This window comes from Montipora foliosa, chromosome 11 (genome assembly GCF_036669935.1).
Source record: "Montipora foliosa isolate CH-2021 chromosome 11, ASM3666993v2, whole genome shotgun sequence".
NCBI classification, from domain to species: domain Eukaryota; kingdom Metazoa; phylum Cnidaria; class Anthozoa; order Scleractinia; family Acroporidae; genus Montipora; species Montipora foliosa.
In genome coordinates, this window is record NC_090879.1 from 12,255,103 (window position 1) to 12,270,571 (window position 15,469).

The 15,469-nt window shown below is 40.0% G+C and overlaps 1 pseudogene; it reads right to left on the bottom strand.

The window, feature by feature from the left end:
- Window positions 1-12,815: 12,815 nt before the first annotated feature.
- Window positions 12,816-15,250, bottom strand: LOC137975286 (uncharacterized; annotated as a pseudogene).
- Between the last annotated feature and the right edge of the window lie 219 nt (window positions 15,251-15,469).

Genomic DNA, 15,469 nt, shown 5'->3' on the forward strand with positions numbered 1-15,469 from the left:
CCTTATTTTTCTAGTCTTGCATAATATAGCACAGTACAAATACACATATATCGAACTTGGGCTACCTGTGATTTGGCTGGAGACAAATGTCGCTGTCGTTTTTTCGCTGCAATACAATTGTCGCTGTCGCTGTTTCGCTAGAATACAAATGTCCGATAAACATGCTTAATATTTTGTTTAATTGAAAGAGTAAGAGTGCGTAAAAACTTCCTTCTTTTTAACAGAAGATCAACCACTTTACTTTCACCATTACTGAGAAAGCCAGAGATAGACTTCTGAACGGTTTCGGTGAACTTAGCGACCTTAACGGGCTTAGCCACAGAGCCTCATTATCCTCGGAGTCAGAGTCAGAGTGGATGCATTTTCTCTCGTTAAGTCCAGGTTCACTTTCACTCCCAGACCTGGAAGACACAAACACGTGTTTTTCTGCAAGAGAAACAGTTAAGAGTACGTCACTTCCGAGATTTGCTAACTAGTATAACTACAATCGTGGTTTCGGATGATTAATGTGTTGACATATGACCTCTTAATTGACCAAATCTTGAATTTGTGACGTCATAGCCTCCACAGACAATCTTGGACACATTAAATGGAACATTGAGACCACCCTCCCCTGAAAATCAGTGATGGGAAAAGGGCGCGTTTTGGCCTTCACGCACCTTCATCCTTGATTTGGGGGAGAGGGGGCATTTCTGTTCCATTTTATTCTGTCCAAGATTGTCTATGAGCCCCTGCTTGGCGTTACCAGTAGTATATGGGGTAATCTCGACACGAAATCTGCTCTCGTTCGCTCAAAAGTTACATCATCCGAATACCTGAGAGTTGACTGTAATTATTTTCATAAGCTATATTTACGTTTAATGCAGGAGACCTATAAAATGAGAACATAAATTGCAAACAAAAAAGAGAATAAGACTATTGGGGAAAAAAGAAGAAAAAACAAAAAGAAAGTAATCGGATGTAAGGAGGATTCGAACCTTCTACAACAGATTACCTACCCCATCCAACTATCCAACCTACTCACATTCTACGCTTTAGACTTTGCATCCGTGCGCCAACCATACCGATTATGCAAACTTGTTAAATTTTTAAGAACTGCATTTGCGCTCCCTTAAATTTGTTGGCGATATTTACCTGATTTATCTTCTGATTTTTCCACGCTGAAAAATAGAGCATGATTTACGTTCACAAAAGTGTTGATGGGCACGATTTGCGGGCTATCAGCAACGAATTTTGTCGATATTTCACGATTTTGTCGTCTGGCCAGAAGGTGACAGAACAGATTGACGCTTTTTTCCATTGCTTGTTAACCGTGCTTAACCGTTGAAAAGCGTCTCAAAACAGACGTTAATCGTATAAAAAGTCTCGTGAATCGTGTCTCAAACGTTTTAATGTCATGTAAAACCATTCAAGTGCTCTACAAAACTTTAAAAGCGCTACTTTAATTCTTGAGTCTTTTGCCATTGCTTCGTTTAATCTCGGCGATGCGACCCCACATAGACCCTATAGTTTTATCGATTAACTCCCCAGAAATGCTTTCAGAGTAAGATCAGTAGTGGGCTTGAGAACTCTAACTCTTACTTTTGTTTCCCCGGGTATTCTTTTTCTCGATGGCATTTTTCTCGTCAATTCTACGTAGAGTTATACCCTTATTCTTGATCGTACTGGCAAATTTTCATTTTAGGTTTAGCTTTTTTATACGCTCTGCTTTTCTTAAAATATCTCTTCCATGTAGTATCTCAACATAGCAACACTAGCGACGAGCGTGACTGCGTCAGAGACCAGTGGTTTCGGATGATTAATGTGTTGACATATGACCTCTTAATTGACCAAATCTTGAATTTGTGACGTCATAGCCTCCACAGACAATCTTGGACAAATTAAATGGAACATTGAGACCACCCCTCCCCTTAAAATCAGTGATGGGAAAAGGGCGCGTTTTGGCCTTCACGCACCTTCATCCTTGATTTGGGGGAGAGGGGGCATTTCTGTTCTATTTTATTCTGTCCAAGATTGTCTATGAGCCCCTGCTTGGCGTTACCAGTAGTATATGGGGTAATCTCGACACGAAATCTGCTCTCGTTCGCTCAAAAGTTACATCATCCGAATACCTGAGAGTTGACTGTAATTATTTTCATAAGCTATATTTACGTTTAATGCAGGAGACCTATAAAATGAGAACATAAATTGCAAACAAAAAAGAGAATAAGACTATTGGGGAAAAAAGAAGAAAAAACAAAAAGAAAGTAATCGGATGTAAGGAGGATTCGAACCTTCTACAACAGATTACCTACCCCATCCAACTATCCAACCTACCCACATTCTACGCTTTAGACTTTGCATCCGTGCGCCAACCATACCGAATACGCAAACTTGTTGAATTTTTAAGAACTGCATTTGCGCTCCCTTAAATTTGTTGGCGATATTTACCTGATCTATCTTCTGATTTTTCCACGCTGAAAAATAGAGCATGATTTACGTTCACAAAAGTGTTGATGGGCACGATTTGCGGGCTATGAGCAACGAATTTTGTCGATATTTCACGATTTTGTCGTCTGGCCAGAAGGTGACCGAACAGATTGACGCTTTTTTCCATTGCTTGTTAACCGTGCTTAACCGTTGAAAAGCGTCTCAAAGCAGACGTTAATCGTATAAAAAGTCTCGTGAATCGTGTCTCAAACGTTTTAATGTCATGTAAAACCATTCAAGTGCTCTACAAAGCTTTAAAAGCGCTACTTTAATTCTTGAGTCTTTTGCCATTGCTTCGTTTAATCTCGGCGATGCAACCCTACATAGACCCTATAGTTTTATCGATTAACTCCCCAGAAATGCTTTCAGAGTAAGATCAGTAGTGGGCTTGAGAACTCTAACTCTTACTTTTGTTTCCCCGGGTATTCTTTTTCTCGATGGCATTTTTCTCGTCAATTCTACGTAGAGTTATACCCTTATTCTTGATCGTACTGGCAAATTTTCATTTTAGGTTTAGCTTTTTTATACGCTCTGCTTTTCTTAAAATATCTCTTCCATGTAGTATCTCAACATAGCAACACTAGCGACGAGCGTGACTGCGTCAGAGGCCAGTGGTTTCGGTGATTAATGTGTTGACATATGACCTCTTAATTGACCAAATCTTGAATTTGTGACGTCATAGCCTCCACAGACAATCGTGGACAAATTAAATGGAACGTTGAGACCATCCCTCCCCTTAAAAGCAGTGATGGGAAAAGGGCGCGTTTTGGCCTTCACGCACCTTCATCCTTGATTTGGGGGAGAGGGGGCATTTCTGTTCCATTTTATTCTGTCCAAGATTGTCTATGAGCCCCTGCTTGGCGTTACCAGTAGTATATGGGGTAATCTCGACACGAAATCTGCTCTCGTTCGCTCAAAAGTTACATCATCCGAATACCTGAGAGTTGACTGTAATTATTTTCATAAGCTATATTTACGTTTAATGCAGGAGACCTATAAAATGAGAACATAAATTGCAGACAAAAAAGAGAATAAGACTATTAGGGAAAAAAGAAGAAAAAACAAAAAGAAAGTAATCGGATGTAAGGAGGATTCGAACCTTCTACAACAGATTACCTACCCCATCCAACTATCCAACCTACCCACATTCTACGCTTTAGACTTTGCATCCGTGCGCCAACCATACCGAATACGCAAACTTGTTGAATTTTTAAGAACTGCATTTGCGCTCCCTTAAATTTGTTGGCGATATTTACCTGATTTATCTTCTGATTTTTCCACGCTGAAAAATAGAGCATGATTTACGTTCACAAAAGTGTTGATGGGCACGATTTGCGGGCTATGAGCAACGAATTTTGTCGATATTTCACGATTTTGTCGTCTGGCCAGAAGGTGACCGAACAGATTGACGCTTTTTTCCATTGCTTGTTAACCGTGCTTAACCGTTGAAAAGCGTCTCAAAGCAGACGTTAATCGTATAAAAAGTCTCGTGAATCGTGTCTCAAACGTTTTAATGTCATGTAAAACCATTCAAGTGCTCTACAAAGCTTTAAAAGCGCTACTTTAATTCTTGAGTCTTTTGCCATTGCTTCGTTTAATCTCGGCGATGCAACCCTACATAGACCCTATAGTTTTATCGATTAACTCCCCAGAAATGCTTTCAGAGTAAGATCAGTAGTGGGCTTGAGAACTCTAACTCTTACTTTTGTTTCCCCGGGTATTCTTTTTCTCGATGGCATTTTTCTCGTCAATTCTACGTAGAGTTATACCCTTATTCTTGATCGTACTGGCAAATTTTCATTTTAGGTTTAGCTTTTTTATACGCTCTGCTTTTCTTAAAATATCTCTTCCATGTAGTATCTCAACATAGCAACACTAGCGACGAGCGTGACTGCGTCAGAGGCCAGTGGTTTCGGTGATTAATGTGTTGACATATGACCTCTTAATTGACCAAATCTTGAATTTGTGACGTCATAGCCTCCACAGACAATCGTGGACAAATTAAATGGAACGTTGAGACCATCCCTCCCCTTAAAAGCAGTGATGGGAAAAGGGCGCGTTTTGGCCTTCACGCACCTTCATCCTTGATTTGGGGGAGAGGGGGCATTTCTGTTCCATTTTATTCTGTCCAAGATTGTCTATGAGCCCCTGCTTGGCGTTACCAGTAGTATATGGGGTAATCTCGACACGAAATCTGCTCTCGTTCGCTCAAAAGTTACATCATCCGAATACCTGAGAGTTGACTGTAATTATTTTCATAAGCTATATTTACGTTTAATGCAGGAGACCTATAAAATGAGAACATAAATTGCAGACAAAAAAGAGAATAAGACTATTAGGGAAAAAAGAAGAAAAAACAAAAAGAAAGTAATCGGATGTAAGGAGGATTCGAACCTTCTACAACAGATTACCTACCCCATCCAACTATCCAACCTACCCACATTCTACGCTTTAGACTTTGCATCCGTGCGCCAACCATACCGAATACGCAAACTTGTTGAATTTTTAAGAACTGCATTTGCGCTCCCTTAAATTTGTTGGCGATATTTACCTGATTTATCTTCTGATTTTTCCACGCTGAAAAATAGAGCATGATTTACGTTCACAAAAGTGTTGATGGGCACGATTTGCGGGCTATGAGCAACGAATTTTGTCGATATTTCACGATTTTGTCGTCTGGCCAGAAGGTGACCGAACAGATTGACGCTTTTTTCCATTGCTTGTTAACCGTGCTTAACCGTTGAAAAGCGTCTCAAAGCAGACGTTAATCGTATAAAAAGTCTCGTGAATCGTGTCTCAAACGTTTTAATGTCATGTAAAACCATTCAAGTGCTCTACAAAGCTTTAAAAGCGCTACTTTAATTCTTGAGTCTTTTGCCATTGCTTCGTTTAATCTCGGCGATGCAACCCTACATAGACCCTATAGTTTTATCGATTAACTCCCCAGAAATGCTTTCAGAGTAAGATCAGTAGTGGGCTTGAGAACTCTAACTCTTACTTTTGTTTCCCCGGGTATTCTTTTTCTCGATGGCATTTTTCTCGTCAATTCTACGTAGAGTTATACCCTTATTCTTGATCGTACTGGCAAATTTTCATTTTAGGTTTAGCTTTTTTATACGCTCTGCTTTTCTTAAAATATCTCTTCCATGTAGTATCTCAACATAGCAACACTAGCGACGAGCGTGACTGCGTCAGAGGCCAGTGGTTTCGGTGATTAATGTGTTGACATATGACCTCTTAATTGACCAAATCTTGAATTTGTGACGTCATAGCCTCCACAGACAATCGTGGACAAATTAAATGGAACGTTGAGACCATCCCTCCCCTTAAAAGCAGTGATGGGAAAAGGGCGCGTTTTGGCCTTCACGCACCTTCATCCTTGATTTGGGGGAGAGGGGGCATTTCTGTTCCATTTTATTCTGTCCAAGATTGTCTATGAGCCCCTGCTTGGCGTTACCAGTAGTATATGGGGTAATCTCGACACGAAATCTGCTCTCGTTCGCTCAAAAGTTACATCATCCGAATACCTGAGAGTTGACTGTAATTATTTTCATAAGCTATATTTACGTTTAATGCAGGAGACCTATAAAATGAGAACATAAATTGCAGACAAAAAAGAGAATAAGACTATTGGGGAAAAAAGAAGAAAAAACAAAAAGAAAGTAATCGGATGTAAGGAGGATTCGAACCTTCTACAACAGATTACCTACCCCATCCAACTATCCAACCTACCCACATTCTACGCTTTAGACTTTGCATCCGTGCGCCAACCATACCGGATATGCAAACTTGTTGAATTTTTAAGAACTGCATTTGCGCTCCCTTAAATTTGTTGGCGATATTTACCTGATCTATCTTCTGATTTTTCCACGCTGAAAAATAGAGCATGAGTGTACGCCAGTTTCGAAAGAAAAGAAAAAAAGAACACTTTTGATGATGACCCTTAACATCAGACTTTTACCATGATAAGGAAAAGAGACGTGACATTTGCAACATTCAAAGATCACAAAATAGAAGGGAAACGACGGATGAAATTTTTTTCCTGTTCTTCTGCATAACAAATGAATGAAATCATCAGCAATAAAGAAAACAGTTTTTCTTTTCTTAATAAATTTTCAAGTTATAGGGCATTTTTTTAGAAGGCTTTTTCGTTGCTATGATAAACTTTTACGTCACATTAATGAGCACACCTTGTTAAGAAATGATTGGTGTTTCATTTGGTATCATAACATTTGATGTTATGTGAAACAGTTGGGGTAGATTCAATCCTTCCAAATAGTACAGTTGGTTGAAAGTGTTGGTTTGAGCCTCAAGGGAACAAAAGGCTACAGGCAGCCTATAGTATGGCCCTTTATTTAGACAATTTCCGTCGCAAGGGTAAACTGATGGTATTTGGATATCCGGGTCATGTAAAGCAACCGAATTTTTAACTTGCGTTTTAAACTGAAATCCTAATTTAATGTAAGGCTCTGTTGCATTTTGCGATTTTTCATGCAATAACGAGACAAGTTGCAAATTGCACGCTTTACCACTGCCAAAAACAAGGTGAGACAAAATGCAAAACCCTTCGCGGAAAGTAAAGTCCATTGCTACTTTGCGCATTGGTTTACACAAATTAGCAACAAAGGTTTCAAGCGATGCGTGCTGTTAAATCTGCTCTGCAACTTGTGTCGCAAGGGATTGCGTCATCAGCCAGTGAAATGTTCCTTTAACCTCATGAGATCAGCGAAAGCCAGACAAATTGCAGGAAACGTTGCCCAGTATAACAACCGTCAAGCGAATAGCTTTGCAGTGTGAGAACTCTTGTCGAAACAAAATTGAGAGACAAGTTGCTCGAAACATTGCTGAGTGTAACAGCGCCTTTATGGGTCAAGTATGTTAGGAAACCATCTAACTTTGGATAAGACAACTCACTCTCTATTTGCTTAGCATATAACTTTATTTGAAATCATAAATATGCTCAGTTTTACAAAATGCATAAAAATGTGTCTTCCAAACGCACATGCAAAATAAGTTTGCTACGGTAGACATCTGTAGCGTAATGTTTAATTTTTGAAAAATGTTACAAGAAAGCTTCGAAAACGAAAACACTCGGAAAAGCGAAATTAAAACACGAGGCATTAAGCACCATGGAAAGGAAACAGTGTTAAAGTTGGTGATTAAATGTAATAACTGTGTATATCTACAGTTTGTAGGTATGGGCACCCAATTTAAAAGGGTTTCCTTCCAAGGGTCTGTCCTTTTCGATAGCTTCGGTGTGGATACTATTCAAAAGAGACGACAAAGCCCTGGTTTCAAAAGGTTTGAATGTATTTCTCAATTGCTACTCCGTCCATGAAAACAGTGATTTCCTTTCGTCCTGGTGTAAACATAAAAACAAACAGTTGAGCCACAAATAAAGTCTGGAAAAGTTAAGTAATGAAAATGAAGTATGCTAAACAATAAAGGATTTGTTTGGGATGCCAATATGACCGTCATTTCATTTTTTGCTTTCCTTTTTTCTTGTTTGCGGGTGGGGGTGGGGAAGGGGGATAACCTCTTCAAAAGTACTTATTGTAGATTGCAACGGTGAGTTTATTCTACAAATAAGCTCAGTTTTGAGTGGCCCCGAAATTAGAGAATTTACAAACGTGTACCCCTACTTGACATTTCAAGCATAAATGTGTGCATTAGTCTGACATGTTATTGACTGAATACTTTTTATGGTGGCAGCAAATTCAAAGAAAAGGATTATTAATCTTTTATTTGTCATGCTTTAAGCAAAACGTATTTAATGTCGGGATAATTGCATTTCTCTGCCAAACGAGCTCTTTGCAATCGTAGTTTCTGCCTTATCGTGCTCCTTTTGTCAACGGCTTTTGGAGCCACAGGTAGCCACTCCTATCACTGGTGATTTTAGTGGTGGCTTTCGACTTTTTTATTTAATCTGTATAGCTATGGCCTTTAATACCCGTTGAACGAAGCGCTGATTGCCGGAGCGGGGGGCGTAAATGGTTCACCGTGGAGCTTTCACTGTTATCAGCGCTTTGTAGCGCAGGAACCTATGACGTGTAAATGAGTTTTCCCTTATTTTCCACATTCCAGACCACAACGTCATTTTGGACAGCTCCCAAGCCGACAACGCTCGCATCTGGATTGGGAGCGTTCGTGGCGATGGCGCCGGGGTATCACTGTGTTTATTATTCTTGGAACTATAATGTGTGTAATTCACTTCAAACGAAAGGACTTCTTTCATTCACCAAAACGTACCAACGCAAGTTTTGTTGTTTTTTTGCAAAAAGAAACCTTTAATGCACAAACAAAGTTGCGAACAGCCATGACTCACGATTGGTCAGAATCACCACTGTGCTCATTGACCAATCGCGGGTCCCTAAGCGTTCTTCCAACTGTCTTAGGCTTAGTCTTCCAACGAATAAAAGCCGAATTCGATGGCTTTCGAAGCAAATGTTTGCAGAGTTTGGCTGCCCTTAATTCCTTCTCAGTGTACAAGCGGTTCAAATGAAGAAGACGAATGGGCAGCGGAGGTATCGCCCGTGATCTACGTGGAAGTTCGAGGCGATCGAAGACTTGGGAGCGACTTTATGGCCCTTCCTCTTCGGTGAATCTGTTCGGCGGCTTGGTCCCGGTGCCCAAACTTTGGTAAAGAATATATAGAGGGAAAAGAAGAGGAACCAAAAACCACTTAAAAAAGCTCTTAATCGACCCGGAAACTGTACCAGAGACAACGAAATACAAGACTGAAATATGGGAAGCTATTTTTTTAATTTTAAATTGAGAAAAAACCATTTTCCCCATACAAGTCATTATATTTCTACTCTTGCATAATATAGTACAGTACAAATACACATATATCGAGCTTGGGCTACCTGTGATTTGGCTAGAGACAAATTGTCGCTGTCGGTGTTTCGCTAGAGTAGAAATCTTCGCTAAACGTGCTTAATTTTTACGTCCTGTAATTTTGTTTAATTCGAATAGTAAGCGTGCGTAAAAACTTCCTTCTTTTAACAGAAGATCAACCACTTTACTTTCACCATTACTGAGATAGCCATAGATAGACTTTTGAACGGTTTTGGTGAACTTAGCGACCTTAACGGGCTTAGCCACAGAGCCTCATTATCCTCGGAGTCAGAGTCAGAGTGGATGCATTTTCTCTTGTTAAGTCCAGGTTCACTTTCACTCCCAGAGCTGGAAGACACCAACACGTGTTTTTCTGCAAGAGAAACAGTTAAGAGTACGTCACTTCCAAGATTTGCTAACTAGTATAACTAGTTTGTAGAACAGTTTCTGCCTCGACCTTTGGCGCTCATTCTCTACTCGGTCTCTGACCCACACGAAAATAAAATGGCAGTTTGGCAGTTATTATTGTGGCAGAGTTTGCTGACTGATCATCACGCTTCCGGCATGCAAAAGCGAAAACAGATTAGTCCCGACCTTTTAAGGCCCGCCCGCCAGAAATGATAAGATATTTGTAAAATTCCGGTTTTAAAACTCTGGCTTACACAATTCGTAAGGGGTTTTGGGTGGGCTTATAACTTTGGGGCTATAGGCGGGATCTATAAGCGGAAACGAGCCACGGGAAAAAGCCGTTGTAACACATTGAAACTTTTAGCTGAAACTTATGTGCAAAGGCGCTGCAAAACTGGTTTCAGCAGACGTTCCAGCGTGTCACATAACTGGTCGAACCTCGTTCGGTAACGTTGTAGTAGGTAAATGTTTCGTTCTCGAGAAAAATGAAACCAAAGAAGTGGGCTCACAAGCGTGCTTGCACAAAGAAACAAGAGGCCGGTTACACAGGGTTGGATAGTTTTTATACCGAGGTTATATGCATAACAATTGACTCTTTGAAGAGTGAGCGCCAGCGCAAGCGCAACAAAATACGCACTAGACCTCATAACATCGAGTATGGTGAAAGAGAATACCCTGCCACTCGAACAAAGTTCTGCGTAGCTGGCTACGCCGTGAGCAGAACCTAATTAATGGAAGTTGAAGTATGTAATTTATTCAAGTAACAATAACTTAAAAATTAAACAAGCCTTTACCATACCTGTTAGGTGAAGTTTGATTGGAATTCTATCTCCTCATTGATGCACGTCAGAAAGCGCATGCGTGGTGAAGGCCATCCTTTAAAGACAGTGGCCCATGTATGTCAATAAACTCCTCTGGGTAGGGAACCCCGTATTAAGGGCGGAATTCCAATCAAACTGTACCTTACAAGCAAGGCTAGTTTAATTTTAATCTCCTCATTTGCATATTCGAGATCCCGTGAGACTTCAAAGCACACGGGCCATAGCAAGTCACAGCAATGAACAACAATCTACTGTACAACACAACAATAGGTTTACTGTAGCTTAACAATGGTATCTAAAAGTAGAAATTAAACAGAGCAATTCACAATGGATTGTCCATAGTTATTGTCCCCGGTTACATCTTTCTTGTAGTAAGTAGCAAAAAGTACATTCTGCGGACCATCCTGCAGCAGCCATTATAGTTTCTAGAGGTACACCTTTCCTAAAACCAGCTGCAGTAGCGGCTGCACGTGTTTTGTGTGGCTTGAAGTGTACAGTGTCTATACCTGATTTCATCATGACCGTTTTGACCCACCTTGAAATCGTACTTTGGGAAACTGGCTGGAGTGGCTTACTATAACTAAGAAATAATCTGGTGTGTTCAGCGCTACGAACTGGTTCTGTTCTTATCAAATACTCCTTTAAGTATGTCATTACACACAAGCGTTTATCAACAGGATATCAAGGCAAAATAAGCACTGGTTGTGGTTTCCCTGGTCCAGACTGCTTTACTTCTAATTTGTCAACATGAAACTTGTATGAGGACTTCCCTTTAGACATCCGTTGGATGTCCATTAAATGAACTGATTGACACTTTTGGCCAGTAACCAACATACACAACATAACTAACTTAAGAGTCAACAATACACCTTATTCCAAAATTGCCGCCATTTTAGTATTCTTTTGTTTCCATGCAAATTGGCCCTTATGGCCTCGTGTAAGGTTAAATATCCGTTTGAATTTTAAGTTTGAAAGCGAGGTCATAAGGGCCAATTTGCATGGAAACAAAAGAATACTAAAATGGCGGCCATTTTGGAATAAGGTGTATTTCAAGTTCAGAGTCTTTGCAGGGCTCCAAGTTTTAAGGAGGTCCAGAACTTTGGATACGTCCCATATTGACTGATATCTCGGAAGTGGTGGACAGGACTGGAAAGCTGCTTTGACAAATCTCTTAATGCAGATCGGGCAGTGTTAATGGCTGAATAGCTGTTTCCAGTATCATAAAAGTGTGTCAAAAAATAAATAACATTGACTACAGTTGGATGAATGGGATTTACATACATACATATATACTTTATTGAACCTCCCCAAAGGGACTTTTCAGGAACAATAATAATTATAAAATAATAATTTACATGATTATTTAAATTATTTACAAAATTAAAATAACCAATCATCACTATCAATTACATAACTACTTATCACAATATCAATCACTTCCTAAAAAATCCCTTTGCAGTTTGTTCCTTAAACGCTTCTTAAAGATTATTTCGTTGCTACAAAGTTTCAAATTCGATTCCAAGGAATTCCAGATGCTAACAGTTCGGTAATAAAAAGTTCTCTGTCCAGAGGCAGTTTTAAAAAAAGGGATATTTAAAAATTGGGAACTCCTGGTTGTATATCTATCTACATTAGAACGTTTGGTGAAAATAGTGCTCAGGTATTCAGGGGCACGACAATTCATACATTTAAAAGCCAAAATGGTATTTCGATAGTAAAGCTGACTGGATACTGGAAGCCACTTAAGGCGTTTCAGTTCAGGCGTAACATGATCATATTTCCGAATTCCACTTACTATTCTACACGCAAAGTTCTGTACCGATTGTAGTTTTTCGATATTTAACTTCGAACAGTTGGCCCACATGTTCGAACAATAAAACAATTTGCTAAAAACTAAGTCATTCATAACTATCAAAAGGGTCTTTCTGTCGAATGCATGTTTGACGCGGTTAATCTGGCCGGCGAGAGAAGACGTGCATGACGAAACGGTCTTAATAACGTGATTGTTGTACGATAAATGAGGGTCCAATAACACTCCCAGGTCCTTAGCAGTTTCACTAGGTGATAAATCCTTCCCTAATAAAGATAGGGTGATATCTTGAAGTTTGGGTAGCATTTTTCTGGTACCAAACACCATAAGTTTGGATTTATCAGGATTTAGCAGTAAATAGTTTCTGAAGCACCAGTTACACACTTTACATAAATCTTCATTCATTTCTGCCACGGCAATCTCTTTGTTCTGAAGCTTGAAGGAGACTTGGAAGGTCGTTTACATAAAAGCTAATACACTCTGTACTGTATGGTGGCGACAGTCCTCCATGATTCCATGATGATGTCCCAAGCTCTCGCTGAAATGTTTTGTTGTCTGAGTCTCGTCCTGACAAGAGACATGCCGTCCGTTGAAGTTTCGGCCACAGAGGGTGCAGTTTGGTCCTGTCGTGTGGTAACTGGAGAAGTTAGGCCTCCTTCGGTGGAGGTAATGGCTGGCTGATTAACATTTTACACATTTGCCGTTCTCCGCAGTGGGGCTATAACTAAGGCTCTGGCCTGATCTTCCTGCAACTTTTGAAGAACGCCGGAAAGCATGGTGAAAGGAGGGAAAATATAAACATATTTATCTCTCCAGCTCAAACACATTGCATCAGTTGCATAGCCATCGGGGTCTGCACGCCATGATACAAAAGGCTTAATTTGACAATTATGCCTTGAGGCAAATACATCTATCTCAGGTCTTCCCCATTTCTTTGTTAACAATTTGAAAACACTTGGTTGTAGCTGCCATTTAGTTCTATCCTGATATTTTCGACGAAGTCTGTCTGAAGTTTCATTTTGAATCCCAGGAATGTGCGTAGCACTTTGCCAAATCTTCAGTCTTTGCAATACACCACAGCCAAATGTCTCCTTGCAACCTTGTTACATGCCGTAGAATGTGTACCACCCATACTGTTAATGAATGTCACTGTGGTAACATTATCTTAATGTAAATGAATGTGGGCATGCTCTTCTTTCTCGCAGAGGGACAGGAGCCCTAATTTAGCGGCTTTTAGTTCAAGGCAGTTAATACGTTCCCATTCAGCAATTTCTTCAGCAAGCCATCTGCCGCCGGTGGGTTCCATACCATCCCGGCATGTACCCCATCCTTCCAATGGGGCATCGGTGGTGATGGTAAAATCAGGATTTCCGTGAGAAATTGACTTTATGTTTTGCCAGCTTTTTGTTGTCCACCATCTTATGTCTGACTAAGACAGCTCTGAAAACTGCATTTGAGCTTCAAAAGACCCTCAGTGTTTTTTAAGGGTAGCAAATGTTTCAAGTTCAAGCTGTTTGTAGAACAATGGGACATGTTAATTAATTTGGCAGCTTCTCTGATTGAACAAGACTGGCTTTCCAAAATATCACTTCACAACTTAATGATTGTATCAATGTTTTCCTTAGGGAGAGTCAATGTCATGTTAATAGAGTTCAGTACAAACCCTAGATGTTCTATAACCTGTGTTGGATGGGTGATTGATTTTTCCCTTGACACATTAAAGCCCAGGTCACCAAAAGGAGTGAAGCGAGTATCGTTTATATTCGCCTTGCATTGATCAGAAGTATCACCAAGTAAGAAACCGTCATCGAGATAACCACTTGAAATGTGGCCTCTGGTTCGCAATGTGGGGTACACTGGTTTCATGAGTTTAGTAAAGATTCTTGGTGCAAAACTCAAACCATTTGGCAATGTAATAAATTTGTTTAATTGGTGCCCAACTCTAAATTTCAAATATTTCTGCGATTCTGGACTGATGGCAATAGAATAATATGCATCTGAAAAGTCAAGTAAGCCCATATAGCAGTTTTTCTTCATTAAATTGATACATGATTGAAAGGTGTCTATCTTAAAATGGATGTGGGCAATATGCTTGTTTAACTTTTTGAGATTCAATATAATGCGATATTTACATTTTTCTTAGGTCGTAGAAAAACTGGTGATATGAACTCTCCATCTTCATGAAAACATTTTACGATCACCCCTTTCTGAATAAGTTCTTCCAAGAGAGTATTTAATGCCATTTCCTCATGTTTCTCAAATTTTGGTTGTTGGGGTGGGAAAGCCTGAGTTGGCATTGTAATAAAATCAAGTTTATAACCCTTTACAATAACAAGGATTACTTTGTCAGACGTGATTGTTTGCCATTGTCTTATGCAAAACTTTAATTGACCAGCCTGCACAGTATCGTTGCTGACCAGTATTCTCTCAAATTGCAAAGTAGACTTTCCTGGCACTGGCCAGTCGCTAGAGTTAGCGCTCACCTGAAAATTATTTACAAGTTTCTCTCTTGGTTTTGTCACTATCGTCGAGGCTGATAAGGAGGTTGGTTCCTCTGTGGTGGATTTCGATACCCGCCTCTCTGCTTGGCAATAGCGCCTCTGCCGCGGTCTAAAAAAGAGAATAATCTCCTGGTTTCTGACCCGCCCTGAAACGTGTGACTACTGCTGTGAGATCATTTTAGTCTCAATGTTACTTTAGAAGTCACTTTATTAGCCTCTGACAAATCCTTAACTGACTTGCCAAGTTCAGTACAAAACACCAGGCCATCCTCAACCGGTTTTTTGTCACTGTATAGCAGTCTGTATTCAGTCTTCATGTCTGATCTGAACAGAGTTCTCCTTCTGAGATCTATTCCATGTGAAGCATCACTTAACAACGAAATGCTGTCAGAAAGGGTTTTCATAATAGCTGCTGCTGAGGGGGCAGGTTTATTACCTTTTTCGGCTTTCATGAAGTCATCTAGAATTCTAGTGACTGAAGTAATACCCTTTTAGCAGGGGTTTTTGGGCTTTCTGTAGCATGACACATCTTCGGTTTTAACTTTTTTCCTACCGCTGCTAAATATTTCTGGGTTAACTCGAACAACTTCTAAACGATTGCAGTTGCCCGGCGTAGGAATTTT